This window comes from Panthera tigris, chromosome D1 (genome assembly GCF_018350195.1).
Source record: "Panthera tigris isolate Pti1 chromosome D1, P.tigris_Pti1_mat1.1, whole genome shotgun sequence".
In the NCBI taxonomy this organism is placed as follows: domain Eukaryota; kingdom Metazoa; phylum Chordata; class Mammalia; order Carnivora; family Felidae; genus Panthera; species Panthera tigris.
The window spans coordinates 30181620-30204434 of NC_056669.1; positions in this window are offsets into that span (position 1 = coordinate 30181620).

Below are 22815 nucleotides of genomic sequence, written 5' to 3' on the forward strand. Positions count from 1 at the left end.
GGAAGCCTCATATCTCAGTTCTAAGTAAAACTGGGAGACTAGAGCTTGTGACATTCTGTGTTCAACTCTTGTTTTATTGTGTGAACAGTAAGTAAGGAACATTTGACAGAAGTCACCTATGAAAGTAGTTCTATGATCATCAATGAGGAAGGGAACTAATTAATATCTATGATAATTTTCTGTATCAAGTGTGATGATAAGAACATTGCACATATGATCTATGTAATCTTTACAGCAACACTGGTATATAAATATCCCCCATTTAACCCATGAAGAAATGGAGTCTGAACTTACTATATGACTTGCTGGTAAGTGATGGAGCAGAAGTTGACCTTACTTAGATCTTACTGACGCCAAAATCTGGACTACTAGATGAATCTAGACTACTGGATAGATATATGCCAATTCATCTCTGCACCCAACACCAACATACTGCCTGGCCTTGGGAAGGACTTTATAAATGGGACTAAAAGTCTGCTATACAATATGGCTTGGTTCCTGCTCATAAAAGGGATATAGTTGTGGTAGCAAATACATGAAATAACTGAGCACTTGTGCAGGAACCTGTACAATTGGATCCCATTGTAAATAATCTACACCACAGAGATCATAGAATTCAGTGGTCAGACTGGTCAACAAGGCTTCATGGTGAGAAAGGAAAATTGCTGAGCCCTGAATGTGTGTAGGTGAAAGAAGAAGCAACAAATGCGCTAGCAGGGGAAGCAGCAAGAGCCGGTGTTGACTGGGAATAGTGCTGTGTATACTGCAGAGAGTGAACCCACACATAGTCGAGAAGATGGACCACACACTGGGAAAAGTAGCAGGCACAATGCTGCAGACATCTGGGGCAACCCAGTACGAGAGCTCCAGGCCAGTGATAGAGATGGCATTTATTGAGAAGCAGCAAGGACTGATCCTAAGTAGAGTAATACCATATGACAATAAACTTATTTTCAGGAAGATTAAATGGGTAGTGGGTAGACAGATTAACAGGAAAGAGAATTGTCAAAAGACAATTATAATCATCCAGGTATGAAGTAATGAGAGATGAAACTGACATGGTAGAAGTAGAAGTAAAAATAAGGTAATGGATACAAAACAAGCATTAGAAAACAACAGGTCCTGAAGACTTTAAGTGATGGAGCGAGAGGAGAAAGTCAAGAAAAATATGACTTTGGACAGTAAGGCAAATAAGGAGAGTTGCTAATGGAGTGAGGTATCAGAGAGAATATGACTGATGGACAGGACAGCTGGGAATTCAGACATTGATTCGCCTAGAGTATGTTGAACACTTCACCTGCCACAAAGGATTGTACTCGGCATCAAGAGAAAACATATACATATGAAAACAACCAGAACACAAACTACATATGGAATGGATGAACAAATGGAAGACGTGGTAGTGTCAACTCTATGCATAAATACTAGAATTGCATTCGTAAAGGGAGCAGAGTCAGGCTCAGTAACTTTTCATGCATTTAAGAGTAAAAGAATAAATTGAACAAATTTTGAGCAATGTTCTGTTCTCCTCTCCTTGTTTCTCTTAATGTCTCCCTCCCCCACCCCACTTCTTCATTTCCCTCCACCCAACCTCAACCCTGCTTCTATTCCTTTCTCTGCCTCACTCATGAATTTTCATGCTCACACCACCAGGAAATCTGACAGCAGGCCTCAATGACCTTTGATGGGCTCTATTTCTTTCTATTCCTACCACACCCAATGTTCACAGTATTTTTTTTTATCTAGTTGAGTAGCAATTCTGAGTTGGGTGCTGCATACAGATGTTTCTCCTTTTTGAGCCTTAGGAAGACTGAAAAAGGGAGGAGGGCCAGAGGGTAGACGCACATAGTGAATATCACTAAATCAGGCACAGGTTAGTGAGCTTTTCTCATATCTGCCTCAGGAATCCTGACAAGTCAAATCCACACTGAGACCTGGGCAGGTTGGAGGCCCTGGGGAAGAAGCAGCCAGCATCTGGAGAGGCACCCAAGGGAAGTGGCAACATCAGGCCAAGTTTCAGCAAGCAGTCAGACCGAAAAATCCAAGACAAAGAACAGGGGGATTGGAAGACGAGTGACTGCCAGTGATTGAGAAATCAGAGCTGCCCATACTGGAAGCCCAGAGAAGGTGGGTGTTAGGGTTAAGGTTACTGGAAGTTTGTCCAGTAAGAGCAAAGCCTCATTACCAGACTGGGGGGCCAGAACAGTGCTCCAGTGAAGAATGGCAAAAGGAAATAGAACCACCCTTCTAAGAAGGGCCAAAGGGAGTGATAAACAATTATTTCCACGTTATATTGAACCCCTCTCTTATGACAATTCCAGACTCTATACTATATCAACTAACCCTGAATATCAACAATAACAATATCACCATGAAGTAATATTATTATCCTCACCTTGCAAAAGAAAACAAAAACAAAAACAAAAACAAAAAACAAGACTCAGCAAGGCTATCATTTTGCCTGAATCACACATAGCAAGGCAAAAATTGAGACTCCAACCCAGGTCTATCTAATCTCAAGAATAGGAGTTTTAAAGAAAGAGACAAAGCAGGAGAGAAACTATAGGAACTTGCTCCTAGAGATGGAAGTAATGCAAAAAGCCCAGATGAGAATTCAGAGTGGCTCCAGACCAAACCCAGTGCCTCTGATTAGCAAGATCTGAAATCTCACCTGCTTGAGAGAAGGGCTCAACTTGGGTTCTGGGGATTCACCTGGGACTGCACCAGATGCCAGACTGACCAGGGTGGGGGTGAAGAAGAAACCCTGAGCTTGATTTTATTTGCCCAATATTTTGGAACTATTTCAAAGCCACTTCTGGAGCTGTAGTTTTCCAAGTCCTGCCTACAAACTGTGGTCTTAAGCGTTCATCAGCTCAAGTGATTCATTAACCTCTTTGGACTTCCAGTGAAATAGGATTAAACACAGCTATTGAAAGTCTCCTCCAGCAATACGGTCCTATGATAGAAGGGTCCACAGTTTGACCTAGACTACAAAAGAAGATGAATCGGGGAGTGGCTCTAAAAGAGCAAAGAGCAAAGGAGAAAAAAGGAGCCCTCCTCAGGGAAATTTCACAGCCCCAGCTGAATGATACTGGAGGCGGCTTTCCCACCCTTTGGCTTCCTACTAGCTCCCTGAGATGCCCCCTGAAAAAGCATGGGTAGTCTACTATGTCTTTTCTTTCCAGTGTGGAGATGCCATCAAATCCTCTAGAATGCTTCCATCTTTGGTATTCCGTGATCCATGAAATCTGTAAGATGCATCTGTAAGATGTTGGCCTATGATTCCCGTTCAAAAGTGTCCCTATGATGTGTCTTGGACTATATGAGTGAGTGAGGGAGTGAGTGAGAGGCAAGTGGGTAAGTGACAGAAATACTAGATCTGAATCCCTAAGAGTTCTATAATTCAAAAAGGTAAGCAAACTAGATGTGGTGAGCATTGCATAACATACAGAATTGTCAAATCACTATGTTGTATACCTAAAACTAAAATAACATGGCATGTCAACTATACTTCAATAAGTTTTTTTAAAGTAAGCAGACCACATCTTCACCTTTCTTTCCTCATGTAGTTAAAAAAAAAAAAAACAGCAACTGGGTCTGGCAGAATCCTTGCCACTTAGTAACACTGACTTTGTCATATATATATATATATATATATATATATATATATATATATATATATGTTTATCTTTTAAAAAAACGATTTTAAGCCCTGAAGGAATGTAATTAAAATATTATAATTATTTGTGTTGGAATATTTGCTTTTATCAGCCCCTGTTAAAAATATATGCAAATGTGGAGAGGTTTTAGCATCCTAGTGAGCCTTCTGCCTCCTACTAGGCCCAACATATTCACTCTATGGAAATGTGTTGGTTGGATTCCTTTAAAAATTATTATTTGGTTTTAAAGTTTTTTTTTCCCCACTTCTCTCTAAAACTGGCAAAATAATTAATTAGTTGCAGAGCGTTTTTGTCTTTGTGTGTTTTCCTTCCTTTCTAGCCCAGATTGGCAAATCAATAGGAAAGAGTGTGACAGAATAAGAAATGCAAAGAAGCATCATTCTCATTCTCGGATGAACTGCCAGATATTTTGAGATCCCTAGGGCTGGCTAAAGGGGCTAGGCCCAGATTTTCATACTATCTTGGATTAATTTTTAATCGTTTCTCCAAAATCATCAAAGCACTTCATAATATTTTATTTACTCTAAAAATATCCCAGGAAGACAGCCAAAGAACCGGAACTGTAAAGGAGGGAGCTGAGGTTCAGAGACTTCAAACCTGCCTTAGGGTCCCACCACCAGGTCAGGACCTACACGCGACTTGGACAGTTGCATCCCTGGGATCGCTGATGGAAGCTGCTGCCCCATCTCAGCAATCAAAAATAAAGTGGTCCCGTGTTTCTGCCTGAAGCTTCTCTTTATATTATTGGAATCCCCTCTTCTCTCAGATCTGATCATCTTCTTTGGTTGAAAACAACCAAATGGACATTTGTTAAGTTTAAGAGAAAAAGAAGTGCTTATCGGAAGGATACTGACATTGGTGCATAAAGTAAGCCTTGGGGAAAGCCAGGAAGCTGCATGAGGACTGGGGGCATTTCTCAGGTATGGTCCCTAGATAGGTCCACTCTGACCGTCTTTGCCCCTCATCTTCCCCTTGTCTAAAGCATATTATTTATTGTCTGTAACTTGACCTGGCTTGGGTTACGAGTTTAGCCCAGTATTCAGGAAACCAGAACGCTCTGACTGGCAGCCCCACTGAAGCCTATGTTATAGAGAAGAGACAGTTCCCCAAAGGAGGGGTTAGTGAGTGTTATAACTACAAGGAGTGGGGAAAGGATACTGGTCAGATGACCACTGTACTTCTAGTCGTGAATGAAACGTCTTGCCCAAGACCACATCACTATGAGAAACCCAGCTCTCCTCTCTCCTGTTCCATTATTCCTCACCCAGTTACACTAGAGGCAACACTGTAAGTCAGTTTCGACAAACCTTATTCCCAGAGACAATGATCTCTGGGATTCTTTCCTGGCTAATGGCATATCAAAGGAGATGATAAGGCATAGAAGGGAATGAGGCATAAAGAAAGGGCATAAGCAAGCTTTTCATATATTCAGATTTTCTATGTCTCACTTTTCCAAATATCATCTCATTTCTGTCAGTTGCTAGTTCTGCGAGGTCTTCATTATTTCTAATTGTCCACATTGCTTTGTTTTCCTTGCCGGGAACAGATTTGCCAAGTGTACGCACAGTCCCAGGCATTCACAGTGGAGAGTCAGCATTAATTTTCTCTTCTCATTTATTAGTGGGTCAATTTTTCTCTCTTGAAACTCTTTTTCCCTTTAATATAATTTCAACTACAAAAAGACTGCCTAAGTCTCCTTGGGCAGTTTTTCTAGCACTGTGGGAGCAAGGCCTTTCTTCTATTGTGATCTTATCTTTTTGCTCCCAGCTTCCTTCTGCTAAGGAAATACTTTCAGTGTCTGCTGGCCTGCACATTTCAAAGAAGGACATGCTCCTCTGCTTGGCTACTTCACCCTAAGTCATCTTTTACAGGGTGAGGCTAAAGGGATCATATTCCTGATTTCTTTCTTCATCAAAAAGGAATGGAAATCTGTGCTTACAAAAACAAAAAAAGTTCTTCAGAAGGCCTCAGCTTTGCCTCCATAGATACAATTTCCCTCTCCCTGATGTTTTTCAATCATTTTCTATAATTTCTAAAGTATCGCTTTAGTGAGTGAAGCCCAAGTGTTCCCTGAAGACTGGATTTCATGGCCCAAGCCTCTCTCCTTGTCTGCTCAACAACTGTTGTTTAGTGTTTGCATAGAACCATGAAAAAGTATGGTTACTGAATTTGTAAATGACTGATGGCAAAGAGACACGAAGAAACTGTGCATGATAAAATTAGTGACTGACCAGCTGAAATTACAAGCAAAACTTAATCATATTACAATGTAATAGATTTAAAAAGATGAAGTACATTTTGTGGGTCCAAAAGAGAGAGAGAAAGAAAGAGAAAAAGAAATTCACTGTGTAGGATAAGAAATACGTGCCTTTGAAGCAGCTCATGGGAGGAAGACTTAGGCAATAGCATATTATAAGCTGACTATGAGTAAACAGAATTGATCAGTTATCTATTGCTGTGTAAAAAACCATCCTCAGCTCCAGCAGCACTTTTTGCAGAAATTGACAAGCAGATTATAAAATATACATGGAAATGCAAAACATCTAGAAAATCTAAAACAATATTTTTAAGAAATAACAAATTTGGAGCTCTCACACTTTCAGATTTCAAAACTCACTATAAAGCTACAGTTATCAAGCCACATAGGAAAGAAATAGAGATCAATGGAACAGAATTCAACAGAAATAAACTTCATGTTTATAACCAACTGATTTTGACAATGGTGCCAAAGAAAATCACTAGGGAAGGGATAGTCTGTTTAACAAATGGTACTGGGACTGAATGTGAAAGAAATAACCTTTAACCTTCACCTCGTACCATACAAAAACAAACAAACAAATAACTCAAAACAAATTGCTCCACATCACATGCATAGGAATAGTCTTTTTCTACATGATCCAATGGGGGAGAATTAAGAAACTCTGGATGGAAAATACAGGGAGAAAAGACCAAGACATAAGACAAGGAAGAATTTTCCATCATATAAGGAAATGCTGACCTAAGATAATTCAAGAATAAGCAGAATACACCTTTGACAATGGTAGGAGTTAATAAAACTTCATATTCAGAACTAATTAATTGTATTGTTGAAAGTTCTTTAAACACTTGCTGCTCTTTTTTCCACTTGACCTAGCAATCATAAATGTATGTAGGAATCACTATGAAGGTAGACTTAGCTATTTCTTCCCAGAGCTCTATCAATTGCTATATCTTAGATTTTGAAGCATTTTTCTTAAATGCATATACATTTAGTACTGCCGTATCCTTCTGGTAAATTGAACATTGTTTTATTATGTATTGATCTTCTCCATCCCTAAAAAAATGCTTTAATCTATTTTATCTAATATTAAGAGAGCCATACTAACTTTATTTTGCCTGATCTGTCTTCTTACAACTTTCACTTTGTATCTTTGCATGTTACCTCAGATATGGGCAACTTCCAGTTGAGGTCACAATTTGTTCCTGAACAGTCAGCATCTTAAGTGAAAACTTAATCAGGAGCTTAATCTGTTTTATTTCATTTTTTCCAATAACCCACTACACATCAATCAAAACCACGGACCTATTTTCTAACACACAAATGAATACAGTAAAATACATATATATCAGTAACAAATTTGTTAGATCACAATATATTTAAAATATCCATTCTCAATCACCAAAAAAATCAATATGGTTGTTAGCAAAAGTTTCCTCATTTGCAGGAATATCTCCTCCATTCAATCATTTCTCATACTCATTTTGCTTCCCTTTCCACAATTTTTTCAACTTTCCTACGGACTTGTTTTACAACATTAAGCTAAGTATGAAAGGCAGTGTAAAAACATGTTCAGAACAAGTGTACAATTGCAGAGAACTGCTCAGCTGAGAACGATTCTGAGAGCTTCTCAGCAAAATCCAAGATGAACATCCTCCTTGCTAACACTTGTCAAGACTTTCAAAATCTCTACATGATCTCACCAATTGTATTTATAACATAACTTGTTATTTTTCCTGAAATCGTTTTGCCAAAAATTGAATTGAATTTGGTCGGTATAAATATAATTTTCCCCATTAAAACATTGGATGAAAAATGTTGTGCTAGGAAGTATATGTTCTGTAAAGTTTGGCTAGTAAAAAGAACTTTCTACCAAGAAAATCTGAACCAGAGAAATTTCTGCAATTTTGTGTATATCTGGATATTTCCTAACCCATCCTATCATTATTTGTCTTGTAAATAGCAAGTTTAGTTTGTTTATATTTATTGTGGTAATGATATATTTGAACTGTTCCTAATATATAATTTACTTTTGAAGTTTATCTCCTCTTTTGAAATCTATTCTTACTTTTAAAAAATACTATTGTTTCCCCTAATGAAACAGGAATTTTGGCTCACTCTTAGGTTTTTTGATCTCCTTCTCAACACCCATCATATTTATATTACTCTAGACTTTTAGTTCTGGATCATCATTAATAAATTTCCTTTCTTTAAAGGACAGTATGATTAGTTTTGTTTGTCTTTTTGTTTGTTTTTACTTTTACATCTTTTACATTGGTAAAATATTCTGGATTATTCTCTCCTACTGTTTAAGTATTTCATCCAAACAGTTTTCAGTGTGGATTTTTGTGTGACAAAGCCTTGTATTTCTGAGAATATTTTTATCATACTTCCATATTTGAATACCAACTTAGCTTAATATATTCTAGAATAAAGTATTATTTCAAAACTTTAAAAATACTATTTGAAACTTCTGGTTTCCTCTCAGGAAGTAGAGATTGGGAAAGAATGAAAATCCCAACCCTACAACAACATTTAAAAAAGGCGGGGGGGGGGGGGCACAAACAGCAAGTTCATGATTTTTTTCTGAACCAGCTGGAGCATTAAGGTCACAGGGCAACCAACAAGTCCAAAATCTAGAGAAATGAACCAATAGGAGAGGAGATGCAAGAACTGGTTTACCTTGACAACAGCACCCAGACACCAGTAAGGAGAATTCAGCTAGGGGTGTTGGCAAAGTGATGGAGGATGAAAAAGCACTACTGATAGATGTTTATGCCTGTAGGTGGCACAGGAACTGGGGGAGGCCACACACTATAATAGTTTGTTTTTTTTTTTTCTTTCTACTGGGTGCTCACAGAAAAGATTGGGAGATTTATGAGTCTCCTTGTGGTGCAGACTTAAAGAAGGGGAAGAACAGACTCTGCAGGAGGGGTAAAAACTCTACTGTTAACTTTTATTCTCTATCTCCTTTCTGGAACAAAAGCCCTAACAGGTGAGGGAAAGGCAACAAACACTGTCACCCTTAGGGCACTAGTGAAGACCCACTGCAGCTGAGAAACATAACAGGGGGAAAAAATCCTTTTATCCCTAGATGAAGGGAATCATGCTGCGGAAGGAGATCAGCATGGAAAAAGCCACATACCCGGGAAGATGGCGGCATAGGAGGACGCTGGGCTCACCGCGTGTCCTGCTGATCACTTAGATTCCACCTACACCTGCCTAAATAACCCAGAAAACCGCCAGAGGATTAGCAGAACGGAGTCTCTGGAGCCAAGCGCAGACGAGAGGCCTACCGAAGAGGGTAGGAAGGGCGGCGAGGCGATGCGCGCTCCACGGACTGGCGGGAGGGAGCCGGGGCAGAGGGGCGGCTCGCCGGCCAAGCAGAGCCCCCGAGTCTGGCTGGCAAAAGCGGAGGGGCCTGACGGAGTGCGTTCCGACAGCAAGCGCGACTTAGCGTCTGGGAGGTCATAACTTAACAGCTCTGCTCAGAGAGTGGGAAGGCTGGAGGACAAAGGGAGGGAGAGCTGCTGAGCCCCCGGATGACAGAGCTCAGTTTGGTGGGGAACAAAGGCGCTTGCCAGTGCCATCTCCTCCGCCCACCCCCCAGCCAAAATCCCAAAGGGAACCAGTTCCTGCCAGGGAACTTGCTCGCTCCGTGCAAACACCCAACTCTGTGCTTCTGCGGAGCCAAACCTCCGGCAGCAGATCTGACTCCCTCCCGCTGCCACAGGGCCCCTCCTGAAGTGGATCACCTAAGGAGAAGCGAGCTAAGCCTGCCCCTCCTGCCCCCATGCACCTTGCCTACCCCCCCCCCCCCAGGTAATACGCCAGATTCCCAGCACCACAAGCCTGGCAGTGTGCAAGTAGCCCAGACGGGCCATGCCACCCCACAGTGAATCCCACCCCTAGGAAAGGGGAAGAGAAGGCACACACCAGTCTGACTGTGGCCCCAGCAGTGGGCTGGGGGCAGACATCAGGTCGGACTGCGGCCCCGCCCACCAACTCCAGTTATACACCACAGCACAGGGGAAGTGCCCTGTAGGTCCTCACCACTCCAGGGACTATCCAAAATGACCAAACAGAAGAATTCCCCTCAGAAGAATCTCCAGGAAATAACAACAGCTAATGAACTGATCAAAAAGGATTTAAATAATATAACAGAAAGTGAATTTAGAATAATAGTCATAAAATTAATTGTTGGGCTTGAAAACAGTATAGAAGACAGCAGAGAATCTCTTGCCACAGAGGTCAAGGGACTAAGGAACAGTCACGAGGAGCTGAAAGCGCTTTAAACGAAATGCAAAACAAAATGGAAACCACGACGGCTCGGATTGAAGAGGCAGAGGAGAGAATAGGTGAACTAGAAGATTAAGTTATGGAAAAAGAGGAAGCTGAGAGAAAGAGAGATAAAAAAAATCCAGGAGTATGAGGGGAAAATTAGAGAACTAAGTGATACACTAAAGAGAAATAATATACGCATAATTGGTATCCCAGAGGAGGAAGAGAGAGGGAAAGGTGCTGAAGGGGTACTTGAAGAAATTATAGCTGAGAACTTCCCTGAACTGGGGAAGGAAAGAGGCATTGAAATCCAAGAGGCACAGAGAACTCCCTTCAGACGTAACTTGAATCCATCTTCTGCACGACATATCATAGTGAAACTGGCTAAATACAAGGATAAAGAGAAAATTCTGAAAGCAGCAAGGGATAAACGTGCCCTCACATATAAAGGGAGACCTATAAGACTCATGACTGATCTCTCTTTTGAAACTTGGCAGGCCAGAAAGGAGTGGCACGATTACTTCAGTGTGCTAAACAGAAAGAATATGCAGCCAAGAATCCTTTATCCAGCAAGTCTGTCATTTAGAATAGAAGGAGAGATAAAGGTCTTCCCAAACAAACAAAAACTGAAGGAATTTGTCACCACTAAACCAGCCCTACAAGAGATCCTAAGGGGGATCCTGTGAGACAAAGTACCAGAGACATCACCACAAGCATAAAACATACAGACATCACAATGACTCTAAACCCGTATCTTTCTATAATAACACTGAATGTAAATGGATTAAATGCGCCAACCAAAAGACATAGGGTATCAGAATGGATAAAAAAACAAGACCCATCTATTTGCTGTCTACAAGAGACTCATTTTAGATCTGAGGACACCTTCAGATTGAGAGTGAGGGGATGGAGAACTATTTATCATGCCACTGGAAGCCAAAAGAAAGCTGGAGTAGCTATACTTATATGAGACAAACTAGACTTTAAATTAAAGGCTGTAACAAGAGATGAAGAAGGGCATTATATAATAATCACAGGGTCTATCCATCAGGAATAGCTAACAATTATAAATGTCTATGCGCCAAATACCGGAGCCCCCAGATATATAAAACAATTACTCACAAACATAAGCAACCTTATTGATAAGAATGTGGTCATTGCAGGGGACTTTAACAGTCCACTTACAGAAATGGATAGATCATCTAGACACACAGTCAATAAAGAAACAAGGGCCCTGAATGATACATTGGATCAGATGGACTTGACAGACATATTTAGAACTCTGCATCCCAAAGCAACAGAATATACTTTCTTCTCGAGTGCACATGGAACATTCTCCAAGACAGATCATATACTGGGTCACAAAACAGCCCTTCATAAGTTTACAAGAATTGAAATTATACCATGCATACTTTCAGACCACAATGCTACGAAGCTTGAAATCAACCACAGGAAAAAGTCTGGAAAACCTCCAAAAGCATGGAGGTTAAAGAACACCCTACTAAAGAATGAGTGGGTCAACCAGGCAATTAGAGAAGAAATTGAAAAATATATGGAAAGAAACAAAAATGAAAATACAACAACCCAAACGCTTTGGGATGCAGCAAAGGCGGTCCTGAGAGGAAAATACATTGCAATCCAGGCCTATCTCAAGAAACAAGAAAAATCCCAAATACAAAATCTAACAGCACACCTAAAGGAACTAGAAGCAGAACAGCAAAGGCAGCCTAAACCCAGCAGAAGAAGAGAAATAATAAAGATCAGAGCAGAAATAAACAATATAGAATCTAAAAAAACTGTAGAGCAGATCAACGAAACCAAGAGTTGGTTTTTTGAAAAAATAAACAAAATTGACAAACCTCTAGTCAGGCTTCTCAAAAAGAAAAGGGAGATGACCCAAATAGATAAAATCATGAATGAAAATGGAATTATTACAACCAATCCCTCAGAGATACAAACAATTATCAGGGAATACTATGAAAAATTATATGTCAACAAACTGGACAACCTGGAAGAAATGACAAATTCCTAAACACCCACACTCTTCCAAAACTCAATCAGGAGAAAATAGAAAGCTTGAACAGACCCATAACCAGTGAAGAAATTGAATCGGTTATCAAAAATCTCCCAACAAATAAGAGTCCAGGACCAGATGGCTTCCCAGGGGAGTTCTACTAGACGTTTAAAGCAGAGATAATACCTATCCTTCTCAAGCTATTCCAAGAAATAGAAAGGGAAGGAAAACTTACAGACTCATTCTATGAAGCCAGTATTACTTTGATTCCTAAACCAGACAGAGACCCAGTAAAAAAAGAGAACTACAGGCCAATATCCCTGATGAATATGGATGCAAAAATTCTCAATAAGATACTAGCAAATCGAATTCAACGGCATATAAAAAGAATTATTCACCATGATCAAGTGGGATTCATTCCTGGGATGCAGGGCTGGTTCAACATTCGCAAATCGATCAACGTGATACATCACATTAACAAAAAAAAAGAGAAGAACCATATGATCCTGTCAATCGATGCAGAAAAGGCCTTTGACAAAATCCAGCACCCTTTCTTAATAAAAACCCTTGAGAAAGTCAGGATAGAAGGAACATACTTAAAGATCATAAAAGCCATTTATGAAAAGCCCACAGCTAACATCATCCTCAACGGGGAAAAACTGAGAGCTTTTTCCCTGAGATTAGGAACACGACGGGGATGCCCACTCTCACCGCTGTTGTTTAACATAGTGCTGGAAGTTCTAGCATCAGCAATCAGACAACAAAGGGAAATCAAAGGCATCAAAATTGGCAAAGAGGAAGTCAAGCTTTCGCTTTTTGCAGATGACATGATATTATACATGGAAAATCCGATAGACTCCACCAAAAGTCTGCTAGAACTGATACATGAATTCAGCAAAGTTGCAGGATACAAAATCAATGTACAGAAATCAGTTGCATTCTTATACACTAACAATGAAGCAACAGAAAGACAAATAAAGAAACTGATCCCATTCACAATTGCACCAAGAAGCATAAAATACCTAGGACTAAATCTAACCAAAGATGTAAAAGATCTGTATGCTGAAAGCTACAGAAAGCTTATGAAGGTAATTGAAGAAGATATAAAGAAATGGAAAGACATTCCCTGCTCATGGATTGGAAGAATAAATATTGTCAAAATGTCAATACTACCCAAAGCTATCTACACATTCAATGCAATCCCAATCAAAATTGCACCAGCATTCTTCTCGAAACTAGAACAAGCAATCCTAAAATTCGTATGGAACCACAAAAGGCCCCGAATAGCCAAAGTAATTTTGAAGAAGAAGACCAAAGCAGGAGGCATCACAATCTCAGACTTTAGCCTCTACTACAAAGCTGTCATCATCAAGACACCATGGTATTGGCACAAAAACAGACACATAGACCAATGGGATAAAATAGAAACCCAGAACTAGACCCACAAACGTATGGCCAACTCACCTTTGACAAAGCAGGAAAGAACATCCAATGGAAAAAAGACAGTCTCTTTAACAAATGGTGCTGGGAGAACTGGACAGCAACATGCAGAAGGTTGAAACTAGACCACTTTCTCACACCATTCACAAAAATAAACTCAAAATGGATAAAGGACCTGAATGTGAGACAGGAAACCATCAAAACCCTAGAGGAGAAAGCAGGAAAAGACCTCTCTGACCTCAGCCGTAGCAATCTCTTACTCGACACATCCCCAAAGGCAAGGGAATTAAAAGCAAAAGTGAATTACTGGGACCTTATGAAGATAAAAAGCTTCTGCCCAGCAAAGGAAACAACCAAGAAAACTAAAAGGCAACCAACGGAATGGGAAAAGATATTTGCAAATGACATATCGGACAAAGGGCTAGTATCCAAAATCTATAAAGAGCTCACCAAACTCTACACCCAAAAAACAAATAACCCAGTGAAGAAACGGGCAGAAAACATGAATAGACACTTCTCTAAAGAAGACATCCGGATGGCCAACAGGCACATGAAAAGATGTTCAACGTCGCTCCTCATCAGGGAAATACAAATCAAAACCACACTCAGATATCACCTCATGCCAGTCAGAGTGGCCAAAATGAAGAAATCAGGAGACAATAGATGCTGGAGAGGATGTGGTGAAACGGGAACCCTCTTGAACTGTTGGTGGGAATGCAAATTGGTGCAGCTGCTCTGGAAAGCAGTGTGGAGGTTCCTCAGAAAATTAAAAATAGACCTACCCTATGACACAGCAATAGCACTGCTAGGAATTTATCCAAGGCATACAGGAGTACTGATGCATAGGGGCACTTGTACCCCAATGTTTATAGCAGCACTCTCAACGATAGCCAAATTATGGAAAGAGCCTAAATGTCCATCAACTGATGAATGGATAAAGAAATTGTGGTTTATATACACAATGGAGTACTACGTGGCAATGAGAAAGAATGAAATATGGCCTTTTGTAGCAACGTGGATGGAACTGGAGAGTGTGATGCTAAGTGAAATAAGCCTTACAGAGAAAGACAGATACCATATGGTTTCACTCTTATGCGATCCTGAGAAACTTAACAGAAACCCAAGGGGGAGGGGAAGGAAAAAAAAAAAAGAGGTTAGAGTGGGAGAGAGCCAAAGCATAAGAGAATGTTAAAAACTGAGAACAAACTGAGGGTTGATGGGGGGTGGGAGGGAGGGGAGGGTGGGTGATGGGTATTGAAGAGGGCACCTTTTGGGATGAGCACTGGGTGTTGTATGGAAACCAATTTGACAATAAATTTCATATATTAAAAAAAAAAAGCCACATACCCAAAGATGGAAGCTTAGAACAAAAAAGAATGACCCCTACTCCTATATATTTATGGCTAGGCTAACAAGCATGGAGTGGTAAGTAAATTGCAAGATACATATCTTTTCTCAGGTGCAAAGCACAGTGAAGACCTCAAGCCAGAAGATGGATCATATACTGGAAAATATTCTCTGTCCAACCAGCCCCTACCCTAAACACAAGGTATTGTTTAATCATAGCAGTAACAAATCTGAAATCCAGTTCACCTCCTAATTAGATTAACTCAAGCTCCTGTACTAAAGTCCTAGCAGAAGGAAAGATATGTCTTTTTTATTTCAGGCACAAAAAAATAGTTACCTCAGTCTCTACTGTCTTACACAAGATGTATATCTTTCTATGAAAAGTTACAAAGCACCCAACAAGGCAAGTAAAACCAACACAGCCCCAAGAGAAAAAGTGATCATCAGAACCAAAATCAAATATGACACATGTTGAAACTATATGAAAGTGAATTTGAAATAAGTATAATTAATATGTTAATGGAAAAAGTAAAGCAAAGGCAATATTTTGTGGGTAAAATCAGCAGAAATTAAGTTATAAGAAATAAAATTGAAATGCTAGAAGTGAAAGCACAATAACAATGGTTAAAAATGCCTTCAACTTGTTTATAAATGACACAAGAAGCTGAAGAATCAAAGAATTTGACGATCTCAAGAAATTACTCAAACTAAAGCATAAGGAAAGGAAAAGAAAGGAAAGGAAAGGAGGAAGAAATTGAACAGAGAGTCCAAGAGTTTAGGAACAAATCAAATAGTCTAACAAACAGGCAAGTCAATACCAGAAGGAAAAGTGAGAACAGAGCAGAAGAAATATTTAAAGAAATAATTGTCAAAAATGTAGAAGATTAATGACAGATACCAAAACACAGATCTAAGAAGCTCAGAGATTTCCAAGCAGAATACAGTAAAACCTTGCATTACAAGTAACTTGTTCTGCCAGTCTTCTGCAAGACAAGCAAACATTTCTAATAAATTTTAACTTGATAAATGAGTGATGTCTTGCAATATGAGTAGTATGTGATGACAAATGTCACATGATCACAACTGGGCCAATGGTTCTTGAAATTTGCTTTGATATATGAGTGCTTTGGATTATAAGCATGTTTCCAGAATTAATTATGCTCACAAACCAATTTGGTATTTTTGTACATACCAAAGCAAACAAACAAGAAACATACCTATCATAGAACAATCAAACTGCTGAAAACAAAAGACAAAGAGAAAACCTTGCACCAGCATTCTTCTCGAAACTAGAACAAGCAATCCTAAAATTTGTATGGAACCACAAAAGGCTCCAAATAGCCAAAGTAATTTTGAAGAAGACCAAAGCAGGAGGCATCACAACCTCAGACTTTAGCCTCTACTACAAAGCTGTCATCATCAAGACAGCATGGTATTGGCACAAAAACAGACACAGAGACCAATGGAATAGAATAGAAACACCAGAACTAGACCCACAAAAGTATGGCCAACTGATCTTTGACAAAGCAGGAAAGAATATCCAATGGAAAAAAGACAGTGTCTTTAACAAACGGTGCTGGGAGAACTGGACAGCAACAGGCAGAAGATTGAAACTAGACCACTTTCTTACACCATTTACAAAAACAAACACAAAATGGATAAAGGACCTGAATGTGAGACAGGAAACCATCAAAACCCTAGAGGAGAAAGCAGGAAAAAAACCTCTCTGACCTCAGCCGTAGCAATTTCTTACTTGACACATCCCCAAAGGCAAGGGAATTAAAAGCAAAAATGAACTATTGGGACCTCATGAAGATAAAAAGCTTCTGCACTGCAAAGGAAACAGTCAACAAAACTAAAAGGCAACCAACGGACTGGGAAAAGATATGTGCAAGTGACATATTGGACAAAGGGCTAGTATCCAAAATCTATAAAGAGCTCACCAAACTCCACACCCAAAAAACAAATAACCCAGTGAAGTAATGGGCAGGAAACATGAATAGACACGTCTCTAAAGAAGACATCCAGATGACCAACAGGCACATGAAAAGATGCTCAATGTCGCCTCTTATCAGCAAAATAAAAATCAAAACCACACTCAGATACCACCTCATGCCAGTCAGAGTGGCTAAAATGAACAAATCAGGAGGCTATAGATGCTGGAGAGGATGTGGAGAATCAGAAACTCTCTTGCACTGTTGGTGGGAATGCAAACTGGTGCAGCCCCTCTGGAAAACAGTGTGGAGGTTCCTCAGAAAATTAAAAATAGATCTACCCTATGACCCAGCAATAGCACTGCTAGGAATTTACTCAAGGGATACAGGAATGCTGATGCATAGGGGCACTTGTACTCCAATGTTTATAGCAGAGCTTTCAACGATAGCCAAATTATGGAAAGAGCCTAAATGTCCATCAACTGATGAATGGATAAAGAAATTGTGGTTTATATTCACAATGGAATACTATGCGGCAATGAGAAAGAATGAAATATGGCCTTTTGTAGCAATGTGGATGTAACTGGAGAGTGTTAATGTAAGTGAAATAAGTCATACAGAGAAAGACAGATACCATATGGTTTCACTCTTATGTGGATCCTGAGAAACTTAACAGAAACCCATGGGGGAGGGGAAGAAAAAAAAGAGGTTAGAGAGGGAGGGAGCCAAAACATAAGAGACTCTTAACTGAGAACAAACTGAGGGTTGATGGGGGTGGGACGGAGGGGAGGGTGGGTGATGGGCATTGAGGAGGGCACCTGTTGGGATGAGCACTGGGTGTTGTATGGAAACCAATTTGACAATAAATTTCATATTAAAAAAAAAAAAGAAAACATTGAAATCAGCCAGACAAAAAAGACGCCTTACATATAAAGGAACAAGGACAATAATTAAATTATAATTTCTTCAAATATCATGAAAGCTAGAAAACAGTGAAGATTTTCAAAAGTGCTGAAGAAGTAAAACTTCTCAACCAGAATTCTATAACAAGTGAAAATATCTTTCAGAAATAAATGAGAAATAAAGTCTTTTTTCAGGCAAAAACTGAGAAAATTTGCTGCCAGCAGACCTACACTATAGAAAATATTGAAGAAAATTTTTCGGAAGAAAGTTTATGATATGAGACAGAAACTGGAATCTACACAAAGAAATAAAGAGCACTGGAAAAGGAATAAGTGAAGGTAAAATATAATTAAGTTTTTCCTTATTTTTATTTATTCTAAAAGATCACTGACGGTCCAAAGCAAAAGTAATATCAATGTACTGAGTGCTTATAACATATGTAAAAGTAAAATATATAACAACAATCAATAACACAAAGAATGGTAAGGAGATATTGAGAATATATGATTGAAAGGTTCTCACATTACACACAAAGAGGTATAATTTTATTTGGAGGTAGACTCTGATTAATTAAATTTGTATATATTAAACCCTTGGGCAATTGTTAAGGAAAATTTTTCAGAGGTATAAATAAATCAATAGAGAACACAAATGGAATAAAAATTGTCCAATTAACCCATGAATACAGAAGAAGAGAAAAAATGAAAGACAGATGGAACAAATAGAAAACTGCTAGCAAGGTCATAAAATTAAATCCAAATATATCAATAATCACATTCATTCACATTATATGTGAATGGCATAACATAACAGTTAATAAACAAAAATTATCAGATAGGATTAATTAAAATGGCAAGGCCCAACAATAGGCTGTCTACAGGAAACTTACATTAAATGTGGAAATAAAAGTATGAGACTTCTGCTTCCAGGAAGCTGAGTTTGTAAATGTACTTTTCCCTCTTATTCCCACTAAAGCCTGGAAATTATATCTAAATCCAACATTAGAAAACCCTGAAAGTTGAAGAGAAAAGGGCAGACCAGCTTTGTATCTTAGGACCTAAAGAATAGCACTGTGCTAAGTTCCCTGTATTCTCCTTTTGCTTTGTATATCCCAGACTTGGAGATGAAGGAGTCATCAACCCAGAAACACCAACAAATATGGACAAAATAAGCCCCCCCAAAAGCCTACTCTCGCTACTCAAAGGACCAGGAAAGGTCAGTCTAGCAAGACAGAATACTTTTTGACAACAACCGCTCTATTCCAGACAAACATTACAGAAAAGGCTATGACTGTGCCCATACCCATGCCAAGCAAAAGTCAAATAGGGAACCCAGACTTCCGCCCTCACCATGCTGTACAAAGGCACTTCAATACTCCTGCTGAGCTAGTGTCAGGAAAGTCCAAGTAGGGGGTCAGGACTTGACCCCCACCAGCCAGTAAAGAAAACTCCCAACAAACACAGCACCAGGGAAGACCAACTGGGATGTTTGAACATCCACTCTAACTCATCAGTAACAAGGGTTCCCCTACCATTTTCAATGCACTAATGTCAGACGATACCTAATAGAAAGTCAGGAACTTTCACTACTACCCAGTAGTAAGAAGACCACATTACTGAGGAGTCTGTGAGACCACATGGGGAGCCAGAACTGCTGCTCCACCCATCAATAATGAATCACTCCTGCTTTGGGTGTCAATGGAAGTTAAGTGGGCAACATGGACTTCTGTTTCCACTTGGTGGTAATAAAGTGGCAACTCCCTTTTTCCCTTTTGGACATCTCGTAAAATTCAATACCACAACCAGGATACTGACATTGATACAGTGTCATTTAAAGCCAGCTAAAACAGATTAAAATAAGATACAGAGTCTCTTAGCATAAGATGAAAATATCCAAGTTTCAATTGAGAATCATTAATCATACCAAGAACCAGTAAAACCTCAAATTGAATTTTAAAAAATGATCAATAGATCCTGAGATCGCAGAGATGTTTGAATTATCTAGTAGAGATTTAAAAGAAGCCATAATGAAAAATGATTCCACAAATAATTACAAAACTGATGAAACAAATTAAAAAATGTAAAGCTTCATCAAAGAAACAGAGGATATGAAGAAGAACCAAATGAAAAATTTAGAAATGAAAAATAAAATAACTTGCAGGAAAATATTCAATGACTAGGCTAAAAAGAAGAATACAAAAGATAGAGAAAAAAAGTGACCTGGAACATAGAACAATATAAGTTATCTAACATAAATGAAAAAGATAAAACAGACTGAAGGGGGAAAAATAAAAGTAGACATAGTCTCAGTGATCTATGGAACTATAGTAAGAAATCTAACATGTGTATTATTGGAATCCCAGAAAGAGATGGAAAAAAAAAAAAGTAGGACTGAGAAATGAATAAATTTGCTTTGCAAAAGATTCTACTAATAGGATAAAAGATAAGGTGCAGACTGGCAGAAAATATTTGCAAACCATGTATTTAACAAAAGACTAGTATGTAGAATATATAAAGAACTCTCAAACTTCAATGGTGAAAAAAAAATCCAAGTTGAACATGAGCAAAACAAAAAGAGAATAGTGAAGAGATAATTCACTGAAGGGGATGTAGCAAATAAGCACACAAAAAGTTGTGTAGCATTATCAACCATCAAAGAAATCCAAATTAAAACCATAATGACTTATTACTACACACTATCAGAATGGGCAAAGTAAAAGAATAATGACAACACCAATTGTTTGTAAGGATGCAGAAAAAAAAGGAATCACCATATATTCATTGTTCATAGGCATGTAAAATAACACAGCCCCTCTGAAAAAGTTTGGCAGTTTCTTTAAAAAGTAAACATACAACTACCATATGACTCAGTATTTGTTCTCTAGGGCATTTCTCTCAGAAAAATAAAGACTTGTATTTGCACAAATACCTGCGCATGAATATTTTTTCATAATAGTCCCAAACTGGAAACACCCCAGATGCCCTTTGACAGTTGAATAAAGACTGGGGTACATCCATATCAGAGAATGCTATGCAACAATAAAAAGAAACAAATTATTACTACAAACAATTTGTATGGATCTAAAAGGGACTATGCTCAGAGAGAAAAAGTCAATCTCAAAATGTCACATCCTGTATTATTTTATTCATACATTTTTGAAATGACAAATATAGAAATGGAGAACCATTTCTCTTTTACCAGGGGTTAAAGAAGAAGTGGACACAGGAGGGAAGTGGGTGTGGTTACATGAGGGACTTTTTAGTGATGGAACTGTTCTATATCTTGACTGTATCAATGTCATTATCCCAGTAATGATACTGAACTATATATAATTTTGCAAGATGTCATTAGCAGAAGACACTTGGAAAAGAGTACTTGGGACCTGTGTTATTTATTACAAACTGAATGTAAATTTATAATTACCTCAAAATTAAAATTTTAATTAAAATAAAACAATGCAGAAGTAACAACAAAATATGAAAATGATATACCATGTGAGTTGGGGGTCCTCAAGACCACCACATGTCTGGATATTTGCTAAGACTTATGGACTCAGCATACAGCTATACTCACAGCTAAGGTTTATTACAGTAGGTAATAAGAACACAGCATATCACAAAGGCTTCTGGATGTGCCCTCCCTCCCATGAACATTCTCTTCCCCCAGCAATGAAAATGCAGCAACATGTGTGCAATTTTTTTCTGCCCAGAGACACCCAATAGAGACCAAGCACTCAAGGTTTTAATTAGGGCTGGTCATGTAGGCACCCTCTGCTTTACTGTGTACCAAAATTCTAAACTTGCAGAAGGAAAGCAGGTGTGTGGCATAAACCATATTGCTTGTACAAACAGTCTAAATGCAGTGAGCCTCTTTTATTAGTGAGGCAGTGGTAGGAATACCTCCAAAATCCAAATTCCCAGATACCAACCAAGAGCCTTGCTCACACATGTTTCTAAGGATAGCAGCCTCAAGCCTACCATGTTAATTCCTTACTGCACACCATGAGAACACTAGTAGCCAAAAGAAAGATAGAATAGATGTTTTAATACCAGACAAAGTAAACTCACAAACAAAGAATATCATCAGGGATAAATAGGGACATGACATAATAATGAAGGGTTCAATTCTCAAAGAAGAAATAATTCTGTGTATGTAACCCACAAGAAAGCTTCTAAATATATGAAGTAAAAACTTATATAATTGAAACAGAAATAACCAAATCCACAATTATAGTTGGCATCCTCAACACTCGAAGTAATTAGCAAAACGAGTAGGCAGAAAACCACTAAGGATATAAAAATCCTGAACAACACTATGAACCAAAATTGACCAAATTGACACATGATCCACATTCTCCTTAAATTTACATGGAAAATTCACCAAAATGCATTATATTTTTGGACTTAAAACAATGCTTTAAAAAATTAAGAGAATAGATATTATACAGAGTATAGTCTTGGACCATAAAGGAATTAAACTAGAAATCAGTAACAAAAATATAATTGGAAAATACCCAAATATTTGGAAACTAAACAACATAGTACTAATAACGTATTATTCAAAGAGAAAATCTCAAGGGAAATTTTAAAATATTTTAAGCTGAATGAGAATGAAAATACCATGTATCATCATTTGCAAACAGCTAAAGCAGTGCTTAGATGGAAATGTATAGCATTAAATGCTAACATTAGACAAGAATAAAGATTTCCAATCAATAATCTAAAATTACATCTGAAAAAGGCAATATGAGACCCAAAGCAACAAGAAAGAAGGAAAAAATACCGTTCAGAGTAGAAATCAATGAAATTGAAAATGGAAAACAATAGGAAAAAAACGGATTTCAGAGAAAAATCAATAGAACTGATATATTTCTAGTCAGACTGACCAATGAAAAAATAGAAAAGACACAAATTGCTAATACTGGGTATGAAAGAGGGGCCATCACTGCTGCTCCTATAG